At 42.3% G+C, this 22,842-nt stretch overlaps 1 protein-coding gene across 1 annotated transcript in view; it reads left to right on the forward strand.

The window, feature by feature from the left end:
- The first annotated feature begins 2,005 nt into the window (after positions 1-2,005).
- The window catches only part of LOC122945132 (spindle pole body component 110-like), an 87,092-nt gene continuing 66,255 nt past the window's right edge, over positions 2,006-22,842 (forward strand). The window contains exons 1-2 of the mRNA XM_044304023.1: positions 2,006-2,061; positions 16,285-16,341. The gene's annotated coding sequence lies outside the window, so the exon portion shown is untranslated. The remainder of the gene's footprint in view (positions 2,062-16,284; positions 16,342-22,842) is intronic.

A 22,842-nucleotide genomic window follows, 5' to 3' on the forward strand; every position in this document is an offset into this window, starting at 1 on the left:
ATACATATATGGAAAAAACTGCCAATGTCAATCCAAGGTAGGGTAAATCTAATAAAAATGGTCCTTCTCCCAAAGATACTCTATATATTGCAAAATGCTCCAGTGAGAATACCGCAGACTACCTTTAAATTACTAGATAGACTAATGGGGGACCTCATCTGGAAAGGTGCGATCCCTCGGATAAAGAAGGAAGTCCTCCAGCTCCCAGTGCAGGAGGGAGGTTTAGCTGTCCCTAATTTGTTTCTTTACTACTTAATAATTCAATACGGGAATATAAAGGGTAGCTTAGATAGTCAAGTGGGTAGGCAAGAATTAAATAGATGGGGTTGGAAAGAGGGAGGAAATCACTTAGAGGTGTTGGAGTCAGGTTTTTTGGGGAAAAAAATTCAGATAATAGAATATTAAACTTAATAGAATACGTATGGGGGGAAATTAAGAAGATATTGGAGATTAAAGGGTTCTTGAAATACACACCGATATGGAAAAATCTTAATTTAAAAGAATTAGAAACAATAAGGGACTATATAGATTGGGAGAAAAAAGGAATGAAATATTTAGATCAGATCTTTGAGGAAGATAAGCTGAAAGACTTCAACACAATGGTGTTGGAATTTGGGATCTCCCATATTGATACGTATAAATATCTCCAACTTAGGAATGCACTGCGGACAGTGGCACAGGAGGATAGGTATAGAAGGGAAAAATCAGACAGGTTGGATAAGTTCATTATAGTAGGGGAAGGAGCTGGAACAACAGCAAGGAGATATAGGCTTTTGATGGACAGAAAGAGAAAAAAAATTACAATGCTAGCTCTAGGAAAATGGGAAAAAGATCTAGGCTCCCTTACAGAAGAAAATTGGAGAGATGCCCTTTGAAATTATGCTACAATCTCGAATAGGGGCTCACATAAGATCTCACAATTTTTTATAGTGCACAGATTACATCGATCTCCATGGATGTTGAAAAGAATGGGAGTGAAAGCAACAGATAAGTGTCCAAAATGTGGGGAGGAGAGAGCAGATTTAATACATTGTTTTTGGAGATGTCCCAAGCTCCATAGATATTGGATAGAAATAATGGAAACTATATTTTTGCTCCTGAAAGTCCGGCTGCCCAATGATCCAATAATTTGTATTCTAGGGGTAACTGAACATTTGAAGCTAAACAAAAAAACACGACTGGTTTTGAATAAAGTATTATTTCAGGCCAGATTGCTCATACTTAGGCAATGGATAAAAGTAGATTTACCGACAGTGGGACAATGGAGAAAAACGATAGATAATTTAATTAAAGAACGAGTGATGGAGAATTATATAAAAAGGTCAATAAACCTCGACCAAGTCTGGAAAAATTGGTTACTTTAGTGTTTTTTTTTTTTTCTCTCACGTCCCCAGGAGGGAGGGGGGGGGGGGGAGGAGGGTGGGAAACGGGGGAAGGTAGGGAAAGAAAAAGGAACTATTTATTAATTGTGAATGGTTGATTTGTGCCTATTTGATTTTAATGGATTTGTTCCTTGTGTGAAATTTAAATAAAGACTAATAATAAAAAAAAAAATATATATATATAAATTCAAAAAGAGAGATTAACACACAGGCATAATAGGAGTGAACCCCCTGCACTTTAAATAGCTACGTTACGTGCGCAACAGTCACAAATCATCCCGTCTTCTATCTTCTCGCAGCTCGTCCCTGTCCAACCATTTCATGGCTTCTTTAGAATCCTCAAAAAACATAGTGGATCCCATCGCCGCCACACAGTTTTGCAGGGAAGATCATTGAATAGCTGACATTGAGGGTCCTCAGTCGCCTTTTTACATCAAGAAACTTTGCTCTCCGTTTCTGGACTTCAATGGAATAATCAGGGAACAGTGACACTCTGTGGCCATTAATAGATATGTCAGGCAGCTCTCTGGCTCTCTGGAGAATAATGTCCCTGTCTCTGTAATGGAGGATCTTCATAATCACCGTTCTAGGGAGTGCACCTGCGTTCCACAGCAAACATGGGCGTCAGAGTGGTTGTCCCGAACAAATTTTTCAGCCAGGATTCAAAGAACTCTGTGGGGTTAGTACCTTCTACTTTTTCCGGTACGCCCACTAGACGCCCATTGTTTCAGCGTGACCGATGCTCTAAATTGTACTGTTTAGCTGCTAGCATATCCATACATCTGGTGCAATCAGCAACATCACGTTTAAGAGGATGGATAGATTCCTCCACATCGCCCATACAATTTTCCAGGTCGGTCATGCGATCTGCTCGTTTTCGCAAGTCGTGGCGGACGATAGTTACGTCTTCTTTAATGGCTCCCACTTGAACAGTAAGGGTATTCAATGATTTACCACATTTAGTGATAGCATGCAGGATATCTTTAAGTGTTAGTTCAGCCACTGCATTATCTGTCAGTGAGCTGTGTTGAGGGATCGCTGGCATGTGCAGCTACAGGGACAGCAGAGCCTCCTTCTGGCCGTGCAGTAGTTTCCCCTTCCCCCTCCTCTTCAGCAGCGTGATCGGCAGCAGCTCCCTGGGAGGACAGATGCCTTTCTCTTTCCCCTTTAGAGGTGAATTGGGCAGCAGGTCGGGCAAACTTTCCCAGCTTGGCCGCAGTCTCCCTAATCAGTTCAGCCGAGCGGTCTGCGCGGCATGTAGTTGCGCTGCCGGCGCCATCTTGGAGCTCGCGTTCGGCCACTCTCCCCTCTCTCCTCTTAGACATATCTGCCTCTTTCAAGTCACAGGCGGCACCGGAGGGAGGTAGGTCGGTACTGGGCACACTTTGGGCACTTTTTTTTAGGATGTCAGCGGGATCAGCCAGGATAATATGCAGAGTGTAGGCCGGAGCCGAACAGACACATGTCCTGTTACATGCTCGGTTACGCCACAACATTGTGAAATTAAATGGCATTCCCACTGATGTGGTGTCTGATAGGGGGACGCAATTTGTTCCCAGGTTTTGGAGGGCGTTTTGTTCTCGTCTGGGTATTCAGTTGTCTTTCTCTTCAGCTTTTCATCCTCAGTCTAATGGTCAAACCGAGCGCACTAACCAAAACCTGGAGACTTATTTGAGGTGTTTTGTTGCTGAGAATCAGGATGAGTGGTCCTCGTTCTTGTCTTTAGCTGAGTTTGCCTTGAATAACCGTAGGCAGGAGTCAACTGATAAGTCACCATTTTTTTGGCGCATATGGTTTTCACCCTCAGTTTGGTACTTTTTCTGGGACCGAATCTTCTGGGATACCGGAAGAGGAGAGATTATCTTCCTCTTTGTCATCTATCTGGCGGAAGATTCAAGTTCATTAGAAAAAAATGGGTGAAAGATATAAACGGGTGGCTGGCAAGAGACATATGACTGGTCCGGACCTGTGTGTGGGTGATTTGGTGTGGTTGTCCACTAAAAACATTAAGCTGAAGGTACCCTCTTGGAAATTGGGTCCAAGATTTATTGGCCCTTACATAATCTCGACCATTGTCAATACGGTGGCGTTTTGTCAGGAACTTCCACAGGCCTGGAAGATCCATAATGTGTTTCATAGGTCCTTGTTGAAGAAATATGTGGAACCTGCGAAACCATCTTCTTTGCCTCCTCCTCCTGTTTTGGTTGATGGTAATCTGAAGTTTCAGATCTCTAGAATTCTCAACTCACGTCTTCTTCGGTGTTCCCTTCAGTACCTGGTGCATTGGAGGGGATACAGTCCCGAAGAATGTGGGTTCTGGCTACCGATGTTAATGCTAGCCGCCTTGTGAATGCCTTTCACAGGGCACACCCAGATAAAGTTGGGCCTGGGTGTTCGGAGGTCATCCATACAGAGGGGGTACAGTCACTCCCTGCCCTGTGGGTGTTCTGAGTAGATCTGTTAGAGTTGCTGCACATGACTCGATTTGACAGTTTGTTTTGTTGTGGGTTTGAGCAGAATCCCACCTCCTCCCAGCTGTTGCTTTTTAGGTAATTGGTGAGGCTATTTATTCCTCCCTCTCCCTATAGCCTTTGCGGGTTATAGTTCTGCCTTGTTTGAGCTCTGGAAGTTTGGTGGATCGTCTGCTTCTACGCATCTCTTGATAAGTTCTTTTCCCTTGTTCCTTCTGTGTCTGTTTTGACTAGGCCTCTAGGGTGACGCTAGCGCCTTTTGGTTGTTGAAGGAGCTGGGTGCCTCTTTCCCTCTTCTCTACAGCCGAGTGTTTGGTTCAGTGTGTTATAGTCTTAGGTACATGGGCATGTGCATATCTACTATCAAGATATGCACATGGACATAGCAGCTTAGGGAAAGTGTTTTAGGGATTGCTAGGAGGTGACCCCTTTGTTCTCTAGAATTTGGGGCCTAGTCAGTTGTTTTGTTTGCTTTGCCGTGTTCTGTTACAGGAGATGTCACTGGAAAGCTTCCTTATGTTTATCTCCGCATCAGCCACACTGTCTCCCGCTCGGGGCTTTGTTCTGCCTGGGCCGCCCCTTGTCACTGGGCCCATATCCTGTCGCAGAGTAGGAATGCTGGGTGCAGAGGAGTCAATACAAATGAGACATTGTGGAGGAACAGGAACTGGCTTTATTAGAACATGCATGCAATAACAAGGTCACTTTACATGGTGAATCCTCCCCCCCTCAAAAAAATATCCATAAATCACCAACCAATAGCTGTTGGTGGAGTGTGGTGTGGGGCTGAACACAATCTAATACACTAAACAAAGATACCACACCCCCACAAAATTGTAACCAGATACTGGGCAATAATATTTTTATTGATTAAATTAACATCAAAATAGTACATATTTAAAAACAGTCACAACAACAGCACGCACATATATAAATGAAGAGGTAACAGTGGTCTAGTAGTAAAAAATGTCATATACCAGAAGGGCTTACTGAGTCTTAATGCAGCATTCAAATCTATCATCTGACTGAACAGGAACAACTGGTTAAGGCCTCTTTCACATGACCGTATGGCTTTTTTAGTGTTTTGCGGTCTGTTTTTCACGGATCTGTTGCTCGGTTTTTAGTTTTTGTTGTGTTTGTGTTCCGTTTTTCCGTATGGCATATACAGTATACAGTAATTACATATAAAAAAATTGGGCTGGGCATAACATTTTCAATAGATGGTTCCTCAAAAACGGAACGAATACGGAAGACACATGGAGTACATTCCGTATGTGTTCCGTTTTTTTTGCGGACCCATTGACTTGAATGGAGCCACGAAACGTGATTTACGGGCAATAATAGGACATGTTCTATCTTTCAACAGAGAGGAAGTACGGAAACGGAATGCATACGGAATACATTCAGGGTTTTTTTCGGAACCATTGAAATAAATTGTTCCGTATACAGAACGCCAAAAACGGCCCGTAAACAGTAAAAAAAAAAAAAAAAAGACAATAGACAATTAAGGTGTCAAAGTAACAGAGGATCCAAAGTTATTACAAATGTTAAGAAGACCAAATATAGCCCTGCGTGACTATTAAACACAGACCAGTGTGCCTCCACCCCGACGTACGTTTCACTTTTTAGCTTCCTCAGCTATTCTAGTATATGCCATTTTTTTACTACTAGACCACTGTTACCTCTTCATTTATATATGTGCATGCCGTTGTTATGACTGGTTTTAAATGTGTACTATTTTGATATTAAATTAAATCAATAAAGATATTGTTACCCAGTATCTGCTTACATGGTGAATGTCACAAACAAGAAAAATAAATCAGTGAGTTCACCTCAATGTACAGGAAATGCAACACATGATAGAAAAGCATAAAGAGACCGCAAGTAAGCATTAGTAACAGTGAGATCTAGTGTTATAATTGTGAATTGCAGTCAATCCAGCAATAGACTAAGCTGTAAGTTGTTGTATCTCCAACATGCAGCACAATGTACTGCCCCAGCAGAACCAAATACCACAGAGCAGGACAATATACTGTACTGCCCCATCAGAACAAAATTCTACAGTGCAGCACAATATACTGACCCAGCAGAACCAAAAAGCACAGTGCTGCGCAAAACACTGCCTCAGAAAAACCATATACCACAGTGCGGCACAAAATACTGTCCCAGCAGAACCATGCATCACAGTGTGGCAGAAAATACTTTCCCAGCAGAACTAGATACCATAGTGCATCACAGAATATCTCCCAACAATCCAAATACCACAGCCCAGCACAAAATACTACCCCAGCAGATCCAAATACCACACAGTGTAGCACAATATACTGTCCCAGCAGACGTTCTTCTGGGACAGTATATTGTGCTACACTATGGTGGCAGCATTTTGTTCTGCACGGTGGTATTTGATTCTGCAGCACAATGTACTGCCACAGCACAACTGACCAAACATGGTCAGTATTTGGTGAGTGTTTGATCAGTGATTTTGAGTCAAAACCAAGACTGAAGGCTATACAGAGATAAGGTATAATGGAAAGATTTTCACCTGTTCTGTGTTTTTGACCTGCTGATCAAACACTGACCAAACATTAATATGTGAATCAGGCTTAGCCTTGCTTTGAGGGCAGTACACTGCAGCACACATGGTCATAGACCCCAATTGCTAAATAAATAACCATGCTTTTATAGGTTTTATTGGTACTATTTTTGGGTACATATGATTTTTTGATCATTCATTATAACACTTTATGGGGCAAGGTGACCAAAAAATATATTTTTTTTAGCACAGTTTTTATTCATTTATTTATTGTTACAGCTTTCACCTGAGGGGTTCGGTCAAGTGACATTTTTATAAAGCAGATTGTTACAGACGTGGAGATACCTAATATGTATACTTTTTCTTATATATTTAAGTCTGGGTGGCTGGTCTCATGGAGGTGAACATGCTGGATGTGGAGGTTCTAGGCTGGTGTGGTTAACACGTGGTCTGCCTTTGTGAGGCTGGTTGGATGTACTGCCAAATTCTCTGAAACGCTTTTGGAGACAGCTTATGGTAGAGAAATGTACAATAATTGTACGGACAACAGCTCTGGTAGACATTCCTGCAGTCAGCATGCCAATTGCACGCTCCCTCAAACGTTGCGACATCTGTGGCATTGTGCTGTGTGATCAAACTGCACATTTCATAGTGGACTTTTATTGTGGGCAGTCTAAGGCCTCTTTCACACTTGCGTTGTCCGGATCCGGCGTGTACTTCACTTGCCAGAATTACACGCCGGATCCGGAAAAACGCAAGTGTACTGAAAGCATTTGAAGACGGATCCGTCTTCAAAATGCTTTCAGTGTTACTATGGCAGCCAGGACGCTATTAAAGTCCTGGTTGCCATAGTAGAAGCGGGGAGCGGGGGAGCGGTATACTTATAGTCCACGTGGCTCCCGGGGCGCTCAAGAGTGACGTCAGAGAGCCCCATGCGCATGGATGACGTGCCATGTGATCACGTCATCCATGCGCGTGGGGCGCCCTGATGTCACTCTGGACCGCCCCGGGAGCCGCACGGACGGTAAGTATGCTGCTCCCCCGCTCCCCGCTACACTTTACCATGGCTGCCAGGACTTTAGCATCCCGGCAGCCATGGTAACCATTCAGAAAAAGCTAAGCGTCGGATCCAGCAATGCGCCGAAACAACGTTTAGCTTAAGGCCGGATCCGGATCAATGCCTTTCAATGGGCATTAATTCCAGATCCGGCCTTGCGGCAAGTCTTCAGGATTTTTGGCCGGAGCAAAAAGCGCAGCATGCTGCAGTATTTTCTCCGGCCAAAAAACGTTCCGTTCCGGAACTGAAGACATCCTGATGCATCCTGAACGGATTCAGGATGCATTAGGATAAAACTGATCAGGATTCTTCCGGCATAGAGCCCCGATGACGGAACTCTATGCCGGAAGAAAAGAACGCAGGTGTGAAAGAGCCCTAAGACACACCTGTGCAATATTTATGCTGTATAATCAGCACCTTGATATGCCACACCTGTGAGGTGGGATGGATTATCTTGGCAAAGGAGAAGTACTCCCTAACACAGATTTAGACAGATTTGTGAACAATATTTGAGAGTAATGGGTCTTTTGTGTATGTAGAAAATGTTTTAGATTTTTGAGTTCAGCTCATGCAAAATGGGAGCAAAACCAAAAGTGTTGCGTTTATATTTTTGCTCAGTGTAAATACCGAATAAATAAATCCAACTAGTCCACTCAGCGAGTGACTATTACCCCAACCGCCATAGAGCAAAGCTAAATGACTAACCAGCACCGCAGCCTTTTTCAATCATATAATGCAGTCCAGCTATTATGGATAGAATTTTAATAATGGGTCAATCGGTGAATAATATCTAAGTCCAGCAATAGAAATAACCCTTATGAAGAAAGATTTAATTTTAATAATACTTATACATAAATGACGTACACTGCACAACTATTATAGGTAGTACTACCAGGATTCTGGGTAAGCTGGTTTTGGTGGGGGGGGGGGGGGGAAACACTCTCCCTACACTCACACCCTAAGCGATCTATCCCTCTGCCCAGGGACGGCCCCTAGTGGTGGGTACGCCCTGTCCTCGAGCCTTGGTTACCACCTCCTACTGCGCCCATGGTTAGTGTCAGCTGGTGGATATTGGCCTCAAGGTGGACTCCTACATAGACAGACAGACAGAACAAACACAAAAGTGCCCTTTGTATACAACCCTGATGATGTGTCCACAGCAAGAGGTACAAGGTGCACTTAAAGAGCAACTAAAAACAACCTAATATGATGGTTTCATTGATATATTAAACATAATTATAGAGCAAACCAAGATGCGTTTCCCCCACGGTGTGGGATCATCAGGGGGTAAATGAGTTTTGATATTTAGATAGATAATAGAACAGATAAAACGGGGACCAGTACTATAAAGGGGCCTCCGTAAAGTGGGTGTAGATCACCGTTATTGATATACTGGTGTCAATACAATTCGATACTTAAATTGGACTTAATGATATTAATAAGAGGAGGAGGAGGCAGACCAGGTATCGCACCACCAGATTAAGTGGATGGTTGTTTCCATGCGGTCAAAAATTCAAGGCAGGCCTTGTGTCCACAGAGTGCTTGGTATACGCCTGGATGCAGTATAAAGATGCAGTTACTAGAGCCACAGAAGTTGACTGTGATCGTGGACTAACATACATTTATGGTGCCCTGCAAGTCGGTCTTCCAACCAGGTACGATAAATGATTACAGCTCAGATACGCCACTCAGTGGGCAAAGTCAGACCGTAAAAAGATGGCTTGATGAATCAGATCGCGGATGGTATCAGTTGCAGCTAGTCCTCCATGGTTGATCCTCCTAGAGTCCAATGATTATGTTTGATGTATCGATGAAACCATCATATTAGGGTGTTTTTAGTTGTTCTTTAAGTGCACCTTGTACCTCTTGATGTGGACACATCATCAGGGTTGTATACAAAGGGCACTTTTGTGTTTTTTCTGTCTGTCTATGTAGGAGTCCACCTTGAGGCCAATATCCACCAGCTGACACTAACCAAGGGCGCAGTAGGAGGTGGTAGCCAAGGCTCGAGGACAGGGAGTCCCCACCACTGGGGGCCATCCCTGGGCAGAGGGATAGCTTAGGGTGTGAGTGTAGGGAGAGTTCCCCCCCCCCCCAAAAACCAGCTTACCCAGAATCCTGGTGGTACTACCTATAATAGTTGTGTGGCGTATGTCATTTATGTATAAGTATTAGGCCCAATGCACACGGCCGTTGTTCACGGCCGTGAGCGGTCCGTGGAACCGCGGCCTGGATTCCTGCTGAGTGCAGGAGCGCACGGCGTCATGGGTTGCTATGACGCCGTGCGCTCCCTGCTGCCGCCGCAGTAAAGTAATGCACTGGTATAGATCAGACCAGTGTAGTACTGTAATGTGGCGGCAGCAGGGAGTGCACGGCGTCATAGCAACCCATGACGCCGTGCGCTCCTGCACTCAGCAGGAATCCAGGCCGCGGTTCCACGGACCGCTCACGGACGTAAACAACGGCCGTGTGCATTCGGCCTTATTAAAATGAAATCTTTCTTCATAAGGGTTATTTCTATTGCTGGACTTTTTCAATCATATTTTGTAACCCAACATTAAAAATGTCGAAACCGATAATGCTTGTTTTGAATGGTTGTATAGTCTAGCCATAAATCCTTCTAACTCCATATGTCTGTAAGACATTTCTTGAATACTAGCCATAAATTTCTCCATTCTTTTGTTTATTCAAATTCAATTTTTTTTTAGAACTCCATTCCCATCTGGGTACTATTTCTGAAAATGCGATCTTGGATTGTGGGAATTGATTATGTACTTCTAACATAGTGTCAGTTAGACAGTGAAGCATTGACACCAGATACCCTATATAATATAGCAAAAATACATAATAATAAGGGGCATTCGAATCCTAAAAGAGCCTTGATAAGTGAAAAAAAAGAGTTCAAAATATAAAGTGTTCCAAAGTAACAGTGACAAGATGAAAGATAATCTCTTGTAGACAAACCATTATGTCTTTATATTGGCAGAATAAAAGCTGAATGTGTGCAGATCTTTATAAATTGTTCCAAAGTGACATTGAAAAAACTGTGAAAAATATAAAATATATTAAATATTCTCCTTGTGTTATATCAGATTGTGGTAAACTTACGGTATATGGCTTTGTGTTTGCTGAATATATAAAGGCTGAGTACATTGGGATAGTCAAGGTAATTATAACCACGTCAAGATGTCCTCTTATATTTAATCCAGCTTAAGTAAGCCAATGTGACTTTATATTGGCTGAATGAAAGCTGATGATTTGTAATGAGGAGTAAAGAGTCAATGTATGCCGCAAACAATTGCGCCGTATGGTGAGTATGTTAGTAGATTAGTTTTTAAGTCTCTACTCACAGGAGACGATTTCATATACAGGCTGACAGCGGGGGCGTCCCACCCGGCCTTTTTCTTCTGTGCGGCACTGCTTCTCTATGCCGGTCAGTATTGCAGATCCCACGGCGAGGATGTCCCACGTGGTTTGAAATGGATCACGTGATGCAGTAGTAGGTCATGTGATGTTCCTACTCGTAATGCGTAGCCTGCGAGTGATTTATTGAATCTTCAGAGCGGTATATTTCCAATCCCCTTAGATTTGTATAAAAGCTGACGTCAGATGAATTATAAGGGATAGTTCTGTCCTGTAGCTTTGCCAGACGCCTTTCGAGGTATTCCAACCTCTTCCTCAGTGGCCATAACTAGGACTGGATCTACCCACTTTTATACTTTTATGTCACAAGCTATATATAAAATCCGAAATGGATTCTTCAATGGGGCATTGTTATTTTTCCATGTATTCCTGCCCTTTTACATTGATTCCCTACATTTAAATGCTTATGAATAAATAAATCACCAATTCATAAATCCAATGAAATAATGTAAAAAAAGGAACGAAAAAAAAGGACAAAAGAATGCTAGACAACGCTATTGCGTCTTCATTGTGATTCCTATGCGGTTTTTATAAGTTTAGTGCGTTTTTTTAGTTTTTTTATTGCATCTATATATTAAGTTTGTTTTCTATAGTTTTTTATAAAAGTTTTTTTTCTAAAGAAATGACTTATTCTTAATTAAACTTCAAAACAAAACCGTTTTATGAAACTTCAGAAAAGACTGCAGAAAAACTAGTAAATAGTGGGGTGGACACGTTGTTTGACCTTACATTCATTTCTTCTTTTTACAAACCGGATTCCCAAAAAGTTGGGACACTAAACAAATTGTGAATAAAAACTGAATGCAATGATGTGGAGATGGCAAATGTCAATATTTTATTTGTAATAGAACGTAGATGACAGATCAAACGTTTAATCCGAGTAAATGTATTTTAAAGGAAAAATCCGTTGATTCAAATTTTCACGGTGTCAACAAATCCCAAAAAAGTTGGGACAAGTAGCAATAAGAGGCTGGAAAAAGTAAATTTGAGCATAACGAAGAGCTGGAAGACCAATTAACACTAATTAGGTCAATTGGCAACATGATTGGGTATAAAAAGAGCTTCTCAGAGTGGCAGTGTCTCTTAGAAGCCAAGATGGGTAGAGGATCACCAATTCCCACAATGTTGCACAGAAAGATAGTGGAGCAATATCAGAAAGGTGTTACCCAGCGAAAAATTGCAAAGACTTTGCATCCATCATCATCAACTGTGCATAACATCATCCGAAGATTCAGAGAATCTGGAACAATCTCTGTGCGTAAGGGTCAAGGCCGTAAAACCATACTGGATGCCCGTGATCTCCGGGCCCTTAAACGACACTGCACCACAAACAGGAATGCTACTGTAAAGGAAATCACAGAATGGGCTCAGGAATACTTCCAGAAACCATTGTCAGTGAACACAATCCACCGTGCCATCCGCCGTTGCCAGCTGAAACTCTACAGTGCAAAGAAGAAGCCATTTCTAAGCAAGATCCACAAGCTCAGGCGTTTTCACTGGGCCAGGGATCATTTAAAATGGAGTGTGGCAAAATGGAAGACTGTTCTGTGGTCAGACGAGTCATGATTCGAAGTTCTTTTTGGAAATCTGGGACGCCATGTGATCCGGACCAAAGAGGACAAGGACAACCCAAGTTGTTATCAACGCTCAGTTCAGAAGCCTGCATCTCTGATGGTATGGGGTTGCATGAGTGCGTGTGGCATGGGCAGCTTGCATGTCTGGAAAGGCACCATCAATGCAGAAAAATATATTCAGGTTCTAGAACAACATATGCTCCCATCCAGACATCATCTCTTTCAGGGAAGACCCTGCATTTTTCAACAAGATAATGCCAGACCACATTCTGCATCAATCACAACATCATGGCTGCGTAGGAGAAGGATCCGGGTACTGAAATGGCCAGTCTGCAGTCCAGATCTTTCACCCGTCCTATAGAGAACATTTGGCGCATCATAAAGAGGAAGGTGCAACAAAGAAGGCCCAAGACGATTGAACAGTTAGAGGCCTGTATTAGACAAGAATGGGAGAGCATTCCTATTTCTAAACTTGAGAAACTGGTCTCCTCGGTCCCCAGACGTCTGTTGAGTGTTGTAAGAAGAAGGGGAGATGCCACACAGTGGTGAAAATAGCCTTGTCCCAACTTTTTGGGGATTTGTTGACACCATGAAATTCTAATTCAACATATTTTTCTCTTAAAATGGTACATTTTCTCAGTTTAAACTTTTGTTTCGTGATTTATGTTCTATTCTGAATAAAATATTAGAAGTTGGCACCTCCACATCATTGCATTCAGTTTTTATTCACGATTTGTATAGTGTCCCAACTTTTTGGGAATCCGGTTTGTATGTGCATTTGTCTTCACATGAGATATCTTGCTGACCGTAGAGAGAAGGGGGTGGTGGTCTACCTCCGAGGAGAGATCGTGGTGGCGAGAATTCGGCCAGACTTACAATGTCCCATCAGTGAGAGACCCACACCCCATTACTAAAGGAAACCAAAAACCTCAAATTCTATATTAATACCTCCAGGCATCAGAGTTTCAAATTCATAGATACATCTGGATTCCTGTCTTGACATTCTGGAGATGTGATTTCCACCTGTCCAATGTACATCTATTTTTTTCAAAGGCTGCGAATGTCATTCCACTCGGGTTTTTAATATGATATTGTTTAAAGTGTAAAGATAATGAATGTTTTTCATAACCGTTTTTAATATTTTTTATGTGTTAGGAGATTCTCTTTTTTAAAGATCTTTTCGTCCTCCCCACAAATTGTTTTTTGCATGGACATTCTATCATGTAGATTACGCTAGATGAGTTGCATGATAGGAATTCTCTTATTTCCCATTAGAAGGTGTTATTAGATGAACATATCTGAGTGTTTTTTTTGGGAAATTTCGGAATTTTGGAATTGTTGCATCAACCACATTTATAAAAACCTTTTAAAGTAAACCATCCGTGTGGAATAGAGTCCCTAAACTTTTTCGATTTTATTGTTGGTGCTACTTTGAGGGATAAATTCGGTGCTCTTGTGTAAGTGATACATGGAGCATTAGTAAGTAATGGGCCTATCACCCTGTCTTTTAATATATGATGCCAATGTTTCTTTATGATGGTCTCTATTTTACTATATCGTGTATTATAAGGTAATATCATCCTAATTTCAGCTTCCTGGTTTTGATTTTCATTAGAACTTTATTTTCTGATTAAAAAAAAGAGTTCCCTTTTCATATTTCTGAGTTTAGAAAGTGATTTGTCTAATATTTATACATTACAACATTAAGTTCCGTAGCAGAGAGGAGGGAGGAGGCAGGCTGGGAAGATGGACGGGCGGCGCGTCACTCACTACGTAACGTGCATGCACCGCTCACTTTATGAATGAAGCAGGCGGCATGGGCGCGTGACGTAGTTAATGACGCGCTGCCCGCCCATCCTCCCGGCCTGCCTCCTCCTCAGATCCCCCCATAACAGTGCCTGCCATCCATAGATCCCCCTATAACAGTGCCATCCACAGACCCCCCCATAACAGGGCCATCCACAGATCCCCCTATAGCAGTGTCATCCACAGATCCCCCCATAAGTGTTTGGATCACTTTGTCTCTTACAATTCTTATTTACAGGATTCGATATTCGATAGATTCGAGAACCTATTCGAAAAAAATTGGATTCGTCCCACCTCTAGTTTTAATCATTAAATTAAAAAAATCTTGTTGTGTGCTAATGTTTGAAGAGAATTTTAAATTATTCTGATCATTATTTATTGATTTCAAAAACACATTAAGTTCAACTTCCGTTTTATTACAAATGAAAAAAATGTCGTCAATATACCAATGCCAGAGTACCAGGTCCTCCCTCAGTTTGGGAGCAATATGTTGCTCCTCCCATTGTGCCATAATATATATATTTGACCTGCCTTTTAATATATTTTGCATTTATCCAGATATTGTATTTTAAACAAGTTAGGACAATTTGTCTCAATATGTTGACTACTGCCTTTGATTTAGCAGTTAGACAGTTTACTGAGAAAACCACACCCTTGTTATCTGACTTTCAATGGAGTTCATGACTGATCCGTCTTGGATGTTTAAGACATAATACAACCGGATCCGTTCATGACAGTTGCATGCGGTTGTATTATTTTAACAGAAGTGTTTTTGCAGATCCATGACGGATCCGCAAAAACCACTAGTGTGAAAGTAGCCTAATGGATCATGTAACCATCACTTGCATGACTTTCTAGCATCCACTGTAGAAAAGTTGAAAATGCTTAGAAATAAAAACAGGATAGGGAAAAACCCATAGGTGCTTTATCATAATAAAATTTACCTTCAAATTGAAAGTCCAACGAATTATACCCAGAAGGGTTAATAGGCAATAACCTGAAGGCAGATTTTATATCCATTTTTGCCATTAATGATGGGAACAACTAGAGTGAGGGGGCACAAAAGTTGGCATCTCTACTGAGGGGAACCTAATCTGCTATAACTAATTTGAGGGAGCACCTAATGTGGCATAACTATGAGGGGGCACATATGAAGGCATAACTACTGTGACGGGGCATGTAATCTGGCATAACCAATGTGAGGGGCACATATGTGGGCATATCTAATGTGAGGAGCACATAATCTGGCATAACCACTCTGAGGGGACACATATCTGGGCATATTTACTTTGAGGGAGCACATAACCGGGCATAAATATTGTGAAGGGGCACATAATCTGGAATTACTACTGTGAGGGGACACATAATCTGGCATAACCACTCTGAGGGGGCACATATCTGGGTATATCTACTTTGAGGTGGCACATAACTGGGCATAAATACTTTGAGGGGCACATAATCTGGCATTACTACTGTGAGGGGCATATAATCTGGCGTTACTAGGTGAGGGGCACATAGTCTGGCATTACTACTATGAGGGGGCACATAATCTGGCACTACTACTGTGAGGGGACACATAATCTGGCATAACCACTCTGAGGGGGCACATATCTGGGTATATCTACTTTGCGGGGGCACATAACTGGGCATAAATACTTTGAGGGGAACATAATCTGGCATTACTACTGTGAGGGGCATATAATCTGGCGTTACTAGGTGAGGGGCACATAGTCTGGCATTACTACTATGAGGGGGCACATAATCTGGCACTACTACTGTGAGGGGACACATAATCTGGCATAACAACTATGAGGGGGCACATATCTGGGCATAATTACTGTGACAGGAACAAAGGTCGGCATAACTACTGTGAGGGGTCACAAGGTGGGCATTAGTACTGTGTGGTTGCACTGAGAGGAAATGTCCTAGATTACCCTGCTATACATTGGCATGGCTCAGTCTTACAAGCCAGCTGGTGATTTCACAGGGGCAGTCACCATCCCTATCTTATGTGATTATTCTTTTTTTCTCACCACAGAGACCTTGTTCTGGATCTAGCGGACATCACGCCGATACCAGCGACACCCTGGATGAGGTAGGACCAGATTTTATTAGGACTGGGTGAGTGTAGCCATGCATTGGGCTTAGGGCTCTTTAACACGAGCGGATCCCGTGCGGGTAATCCAGTGCGTGAAAGACCCTCTGGGCCCGGACCAACACATTCACCCCCAGACTTAGGGCAAGTCAAAATGCACCTGCTGGGAAACGGATGCCAGGAATGGAGCGACGACCTCAGCCCACTGGTTATACAGTTACACAGTTAATAAGGTTGAAAAACGACATATACGTCCATCGAGTTCAACCAAGGGATATATGGGGATGCGAATCTCAAAAGGATTTCTACACATTTTCATAAGTATTCATGTTTTTTTACTTTTAAGAATTCATCTAAACCATTTTTGAAACTGTCCACTGTTCCTGCTGTGACCACGTCCTGATGAAGTCTATTCCACAGCTTCGCAGTTCTTACAGTAAAGAAGCTTTGACACTTCCAGAGACTGAACATTTTCCTCTCCAATCGGAGGCAGTGCCCCCTTGTCTTTACATGGAACAGCTTTTCACTGTATTTTTTGTGTGGCCCATTTATATATTTGTATAGTTCAATCATGTCCCCCCTTATACGTCTCTTCTCAAGACTAAATAATTTTAATTATTTTAATCTTTCTTCATAACTAAGACCCTCCATTCACCTTATCAGTTTAGTTGCTCTCATCTGTACTTTTTCCAGCTGCAGTGCGTCCTTTCTATGTACTGTTGCCCAGAACTGAACTGCATATTCCAGATTAGGTCGCACCAACGCTTTGTAAAGTGGTAATATTACATTCCTGCCCCACAAGTCCATGCCTCGTTTAATGCATGACAATATCCTTAAAAGCAGCTGATTGACATTATATGCTGTAATTTAATCTACCCTCCACAAGGACACCCAAATCCTTCTCTATAAGTGACTCTTCCAGTGCTACATCACCTAGGACATATGAAGCACAGAGATTATTACTACCAAGATAACTTTAACATTTTCCACATTAAACCTCATTTGCCAAAATGATGCCCAATCACTCAGTGTGTTCTAGTCAGCTTGTAGTTTATGGACATCTTCCATAGACTGTACAGTTCTACACAGTTTAGTATCATCAGCAAAAATAGATATGGTGCTATTAATCTCCTCCTCAATATCATTAATAAATAAATAAAATAATAAAGGGCCCAGCACTAAACCTTGGGGTACACCATTTATAACCTGGGACCATTCTGAATAGTAATCATTGACCACAACTCTCTGGACACGGTCCTTCAGCCAGTTTTCAATCCAATTACAAACTATACTTTCCAAACCTATAGACCTTACTTTACCTATTAATCGTCTGTGAGGGACAGTATTAAAATCCTTTGCAAAATCCAGAAACGCTACATCCACAGCCGCCCCTCTGTCCAGGCTACTACTCACCTCCTCATAAAAACAAATCAGGTTAGTCTGACAACTTCTGTCCTTGGTAAACCCATGCTGGTTATCACTTATAATATTATTTATAGTCACATACTCCTGTATATAGTCCCTTAGAGTCCTTCAAACATAGGGAGAAGACTGGGCATGACTTTGTCAATGGTGCCAATGTGTACCATGACCGCCGGGTCTTCCCCAGCCTCACCCAGCAATCTGTCAATCCGATCCGCAATATGCCAAACACGAGCACCTGGCAGACAACACACTGTTCGGCATTCACAGTCTCGGCGACAGATGACCCTGTCTGTCCTCCTAATAATAGAGTCCCCTACTACCAGCATCTTCCTGCACTCCTTTTCCCATCCTTCCTGCAATGGTCATCCTCCTGGTTGCTAGGAGAAACGCCCTGAATTAAAATGGAAAATTCGCTCAAAAAAAACAAAATTCTGAAAATTCATCTCCAATAACTCTTGTGGAACACCTAAAGGGTTAACAGTTTGTAAAATCAGTTTTGAATACCTTGAGAGGTATAGTTTCTTAGATGAGGTCACTTTTATGGAGTTTCTACTCTAGGGGTGCATCAGGGGGGCTTCAAATGGGACATGGTGTAAATAAACCAGTCCAGCAAAATCTGCCTTCCAAAAACCGTATGGCGTTCCTTTCCTTCTGCGCCCTGCCGTTTGGTCATACAGCAGTTTACGACCACATGTGGGATGTTTCTATAAACTACAGAATGAGGGCAATAAATATTGAGTTTTATTTGGCTGTTAACCCTTGCTTTGTTACTGGAAAAATTGATTAAAATGGAAACTTTGCCAAAAAATTTAAATTCTTAAATTTAATCTCCATATGCCAATAACTCTTGTGGAACATCTAAATGGTTAACAAAGTTTGTAAAATCAGTGTTGAATACCTTAAGGGGTGTAGTTTGTAGAATGGGGTCATTTTTGGGTGGTTTCTATTATGTAAGCCTCACAAAGTGACTTCAGACCTGAACTGGTCCTTAGAAAAGTGGGTTTTGGAAAATTTCTGAAAAATTTCAAGATTTACTTCTAAACTTCTAAGCCTTGTAAGGTTCACAAAAAATAAAATGGCATTCCCAAAATGATCCACACATGAAGTAGACATATGGGGAATGTCAATTAATAACTATTTTTGGAGGTATTACTATGTATTATAGAAGTAGAGAAATTGAAACTTGGAAATTTGCTAATTATTATTTTTTTGTAAATTTGGTATTTTATTTTATAAATAAAAATGATTTAGTTTTTTACTCCATTTTACCAGTGTCATGAAGTACAATATGTGACGAAAAAACAATCTCAGAATGGCCTGGATAAGTAAAAGCATTTTAAGGTTATTCACACATAAAGTGACACTGGTCAGATTTGCAAAAAATGCTAAGTCCTTAAAGGGCTTCTGTCACTCCACTAAACGAATTTTTTTTTTTTTGTCTCCTGAAAAAAAAACTGACTTTTATAATATGCAAATTACCTCTCTAGCAGCAGGTAGGGCGGCTACCTGCTGCTAGCAGCCGCATCCTCCATTCATACTGACGCCCCCTCCTCATGTTGATTGACAGGGCCAGCGGATGCGCTCCTTCTCTGACTGGCCCTGTCTGCGTTTTAAATCTCACGCCGGTCTTCAGTTGGCGCAGGCGCACTCAGTGGAAGACGCTCGCTTGGCTGCTCCATCCTCAGTGCGCCTGCGCCGATGACATTACATGTACACCCGGCGCAGGCGCACTGAGGATGGAGCGGCCGAGCGAGCGTCTTCCACTGAGTGCGCCTGCACCAACTGAAGACCGGTGCGAGATTTAAAACGCAGACAGGTCCAGTCAGAGAACGAGCGCGTCCGCTGGCCCTGTCAATCAACATGAGGAGGGGGCATCATTATGAATGGAGGATGCGGCTGCTAGCAGCAGGTAGCCGCCCTACCTGCTGCTAGAGAGGTAATTTGCATATTATAAAAGTCAGTTTTTTTTATATAACTACTGAACAAAACGGAGTAATAGCCATATATATTGAGAAATCTCAGCATAAGGATTTTAAGGAGACAAAAAAATAATGAGTTTAGTGGAGTGACAGAAGCCCTTTAAGGTGAAAATGAGACGAGTCTTCAAGGGGTAATCAGCAGCCAATTGGTACAGCAAGCCTTTACTTTTTGGTAGACGGCCGCTTGATCGCCCGGCAAGTCGAAATACACCCGCTGAGAATCGGATGCCAGGAATGGAGCGACAACCTCTTCCCATTGGTCAAGGGGTAGCTTTTCCATGATGGACACTTTCTTGTACATCGCCAGGTAGGTTTCGATGTCGTCTGCGGGGATCATCTTAGGAATCGCGGCACAGACTGATTTACGGGCATGGTGGATGCTCGGGGTTGCTCATGCTGTCTCCAAAGCCATCACGTGTTGTAGCAGCAACTGGTTAGTCCCCTGCTGCTGCTTATTAGCCTTGCATTGCTGCAGGTTTGTCTCTCGCTGCTGCAGATTAGCCTCCATTTTGTCGTGGGGCACTGGTTGTAATACAGCTGGTTTAATGTACGACATAGAACCGTGGCTGAAAAATGCAGAAACCAAAAATATCGGCGTTCATGCCAGCCTCACTGCTCTTGCCCGCATCCTCCACCAATTGTGGGGTTTCGCTCTGGTAGATAGGATAAGTGGGCGCAGTACAGAGGCAAAATACAAGTTCTTAACTCAAATCATCAGTGTTTATTTACACTTGAGGCAATTGCACAAAACAGCACGTAACTTTGCAGTGTTTGTGTTAATTCACACACAATGGAAAGTTCATATAACACAAGTCACCTTGCTGGCAGTTTTGCCATCTCTGCTGAGCCAAGCTGCCTATTTAAGGTTAGCCAGGTGCTGCCAAAACATGGATCGGAACTTGAACTCTGGTCCGGTATTTGACCTCACCTGGCTGGAAACCAGCCCAGCCGCACATGTTGGGAGGAAAATACCTGCCTTGCCAGACACAACCCCTCACTGTCACAGCACCCACAGTACATAATAGGCATAAGCACCTTACATGATCGGCATAGGAACCCACACATAGTAGATAGATACAGATACTGGCTTTGATCCTGGGATTTATTCTGATCGCCATATTTGGGGTCAGGAAGGCATTTTTACCCTTTGTTGAGGACAATTAGCCCATTCCTCACAGGGCTTTTCACCTTCCTCTGGATCTACATGGCCACAAATAGGTTTAGTTTTACTTTAGGTTTAGGGTTAGTTGACACATTAGTACCATTATATAAAAGTATAAAACACAAAATAAAAATAAAAACTGTTAGTTTAAAAAAACATATTTCACAATCCTGCATATAAAATGAGTAGAAATCTGTAAAATTAGTGTAATACGCTTGGCTTTTAGGCCTTTGATCCCAGGATTTATTATCACTCCCTTAGTTGGAGGGCAATTGTCCCACTTTATTATCTCCTCCCACTGTATTTACATGGCCCATAAATAGGTTTTAATTAGCACATACATATACACAGTAATAGTCATAACACACATAAAAATATCTCGATACTAAAATAAATCCCCCCCTTTAGTAATAAAAAAAAAAAATATATTGTCTTTTTACCCCTCTATACTGAGCTCCTTGTCTATATTCTTATAGGGCATCCATGTAGTAAATCTTGTCTTAGCCTCAATGACTTACTTTGGCTTGAAAATAATACTATGATTTTATGTGTTTTTTACAAGCATTTTTTTTTTAAGGGTTGTTATGGCTACAGATATCGATGACCTATCCTGGATGTCAGCATTCCTGCTAAATCTGGATTTAATTAATCCAAAACACCATGTGACGCCTCAGCCTCCAAGGAGCCTTTTTCAGATTGGACCATCCAGCTATACAGAGCTTAGCCTCAGCCTGATACAGTCGGGCGAGGAGTCCTGCTGCGAGTGACGCACAATAAAGTAACAGGCAGATTAGTCTCTGACAGCTTAGTAGATGTTAAATTACTTAAAGGGCTTCTGTCACCCCACTAAACTGTTTTTTTTTTTTTTGTTTAATTATAATCCCTATACTGTGATTTATGCATACATAATCTAATTAATCATTTTGGTTCAGTAGATTGTATTAAAAACGTGCTTTAAAAATATGCAAATTACCTTGCTACCAGCAAGTAGGGCGGCTACTTGCTGGTAGCAGCCGCATCCTCCGATCCTAAAGACGCCCCCTCCTCATGTTGATTGACAGGGCCAGGGAACGGGATCGTCCTCTGGCTTGCCCTGTCTGCTATCAAGATCTCGCGCCTGCGCGGACTGAATACAGTTACAGAAAATACCTTGCAGGAAAAAAAAAAATTCTATTGAACATTTTTCTGTGATCTAATCACATTTGCAACCCCGCGTGTGTCAGGCCCACACATACTGTATTGTGCCCACTGGCTAGTGGCTAGGCCTGCACTCATACCGTTACAGGGTGTCATTCACTCAAATACCTTGCAGATAAAAAAAAATTCTATTGAAAATTTTTCTGTGATATAATCACATTTGCAAGCCCGTGTGTGTCAGGCCCACACAGACTGTACTGTCCCACTGCCCACTACTTATATAGGGTGGCACAGTACCTTGCACGCATAGTAACACTTATCTAATAAAAAATGACAGGCAGAGGCAGGCCACGCCGCAGGGGCCGTCGTGTTCGTGGTGCTGTGATTTCCACTGGCCCTGGAATAATGCCCAGTGTTCAGATGCCACGTACCCTGAACCCAAAAAATTCGGAGAAAATAGTTGACTGGCTTACACAGGACACCCAATCTTCAACAGCTTCCGCTAAGAACCTTGACGCACCATCCTCCTCCAGCTCAGCTTTGGTCACCTGCTCTCAAGTTACCACTCTCCCCTCCGCCGCCACCACCACCACTACCACCACAGCCGCTTCACTTGATCCCTCAAAGGAGTTATTTACACATCAGTTGGATGAAATTAGTGATGCGCAACCATTATTGCCAGGGGATGTAGATAACAGGGATATGTCTGTCAGGCAGCATTACACACATGGACGTACAGTGTGATGATGATGATGATGATGATGTTGTACCCGCTGCTGCTTCCTTTGCTGAGGTGTC

This window comes from Bufo gargarizans, chromosome 8 (genome assembly GCF_014858855.1).
Source record: "Bufo gargarizans isolate SCDJY-AF-19 chromosome 8, ASM1485885v1, whole genome shotgun sequence".
In the NCBI taxonomy this organism is placed as follows: domain Eukaryota; kingdom Metazoa; phylum Chordata; class Amphibia; order Anura; family Bufonidae; genus Bufo; species Bufo gargarizans.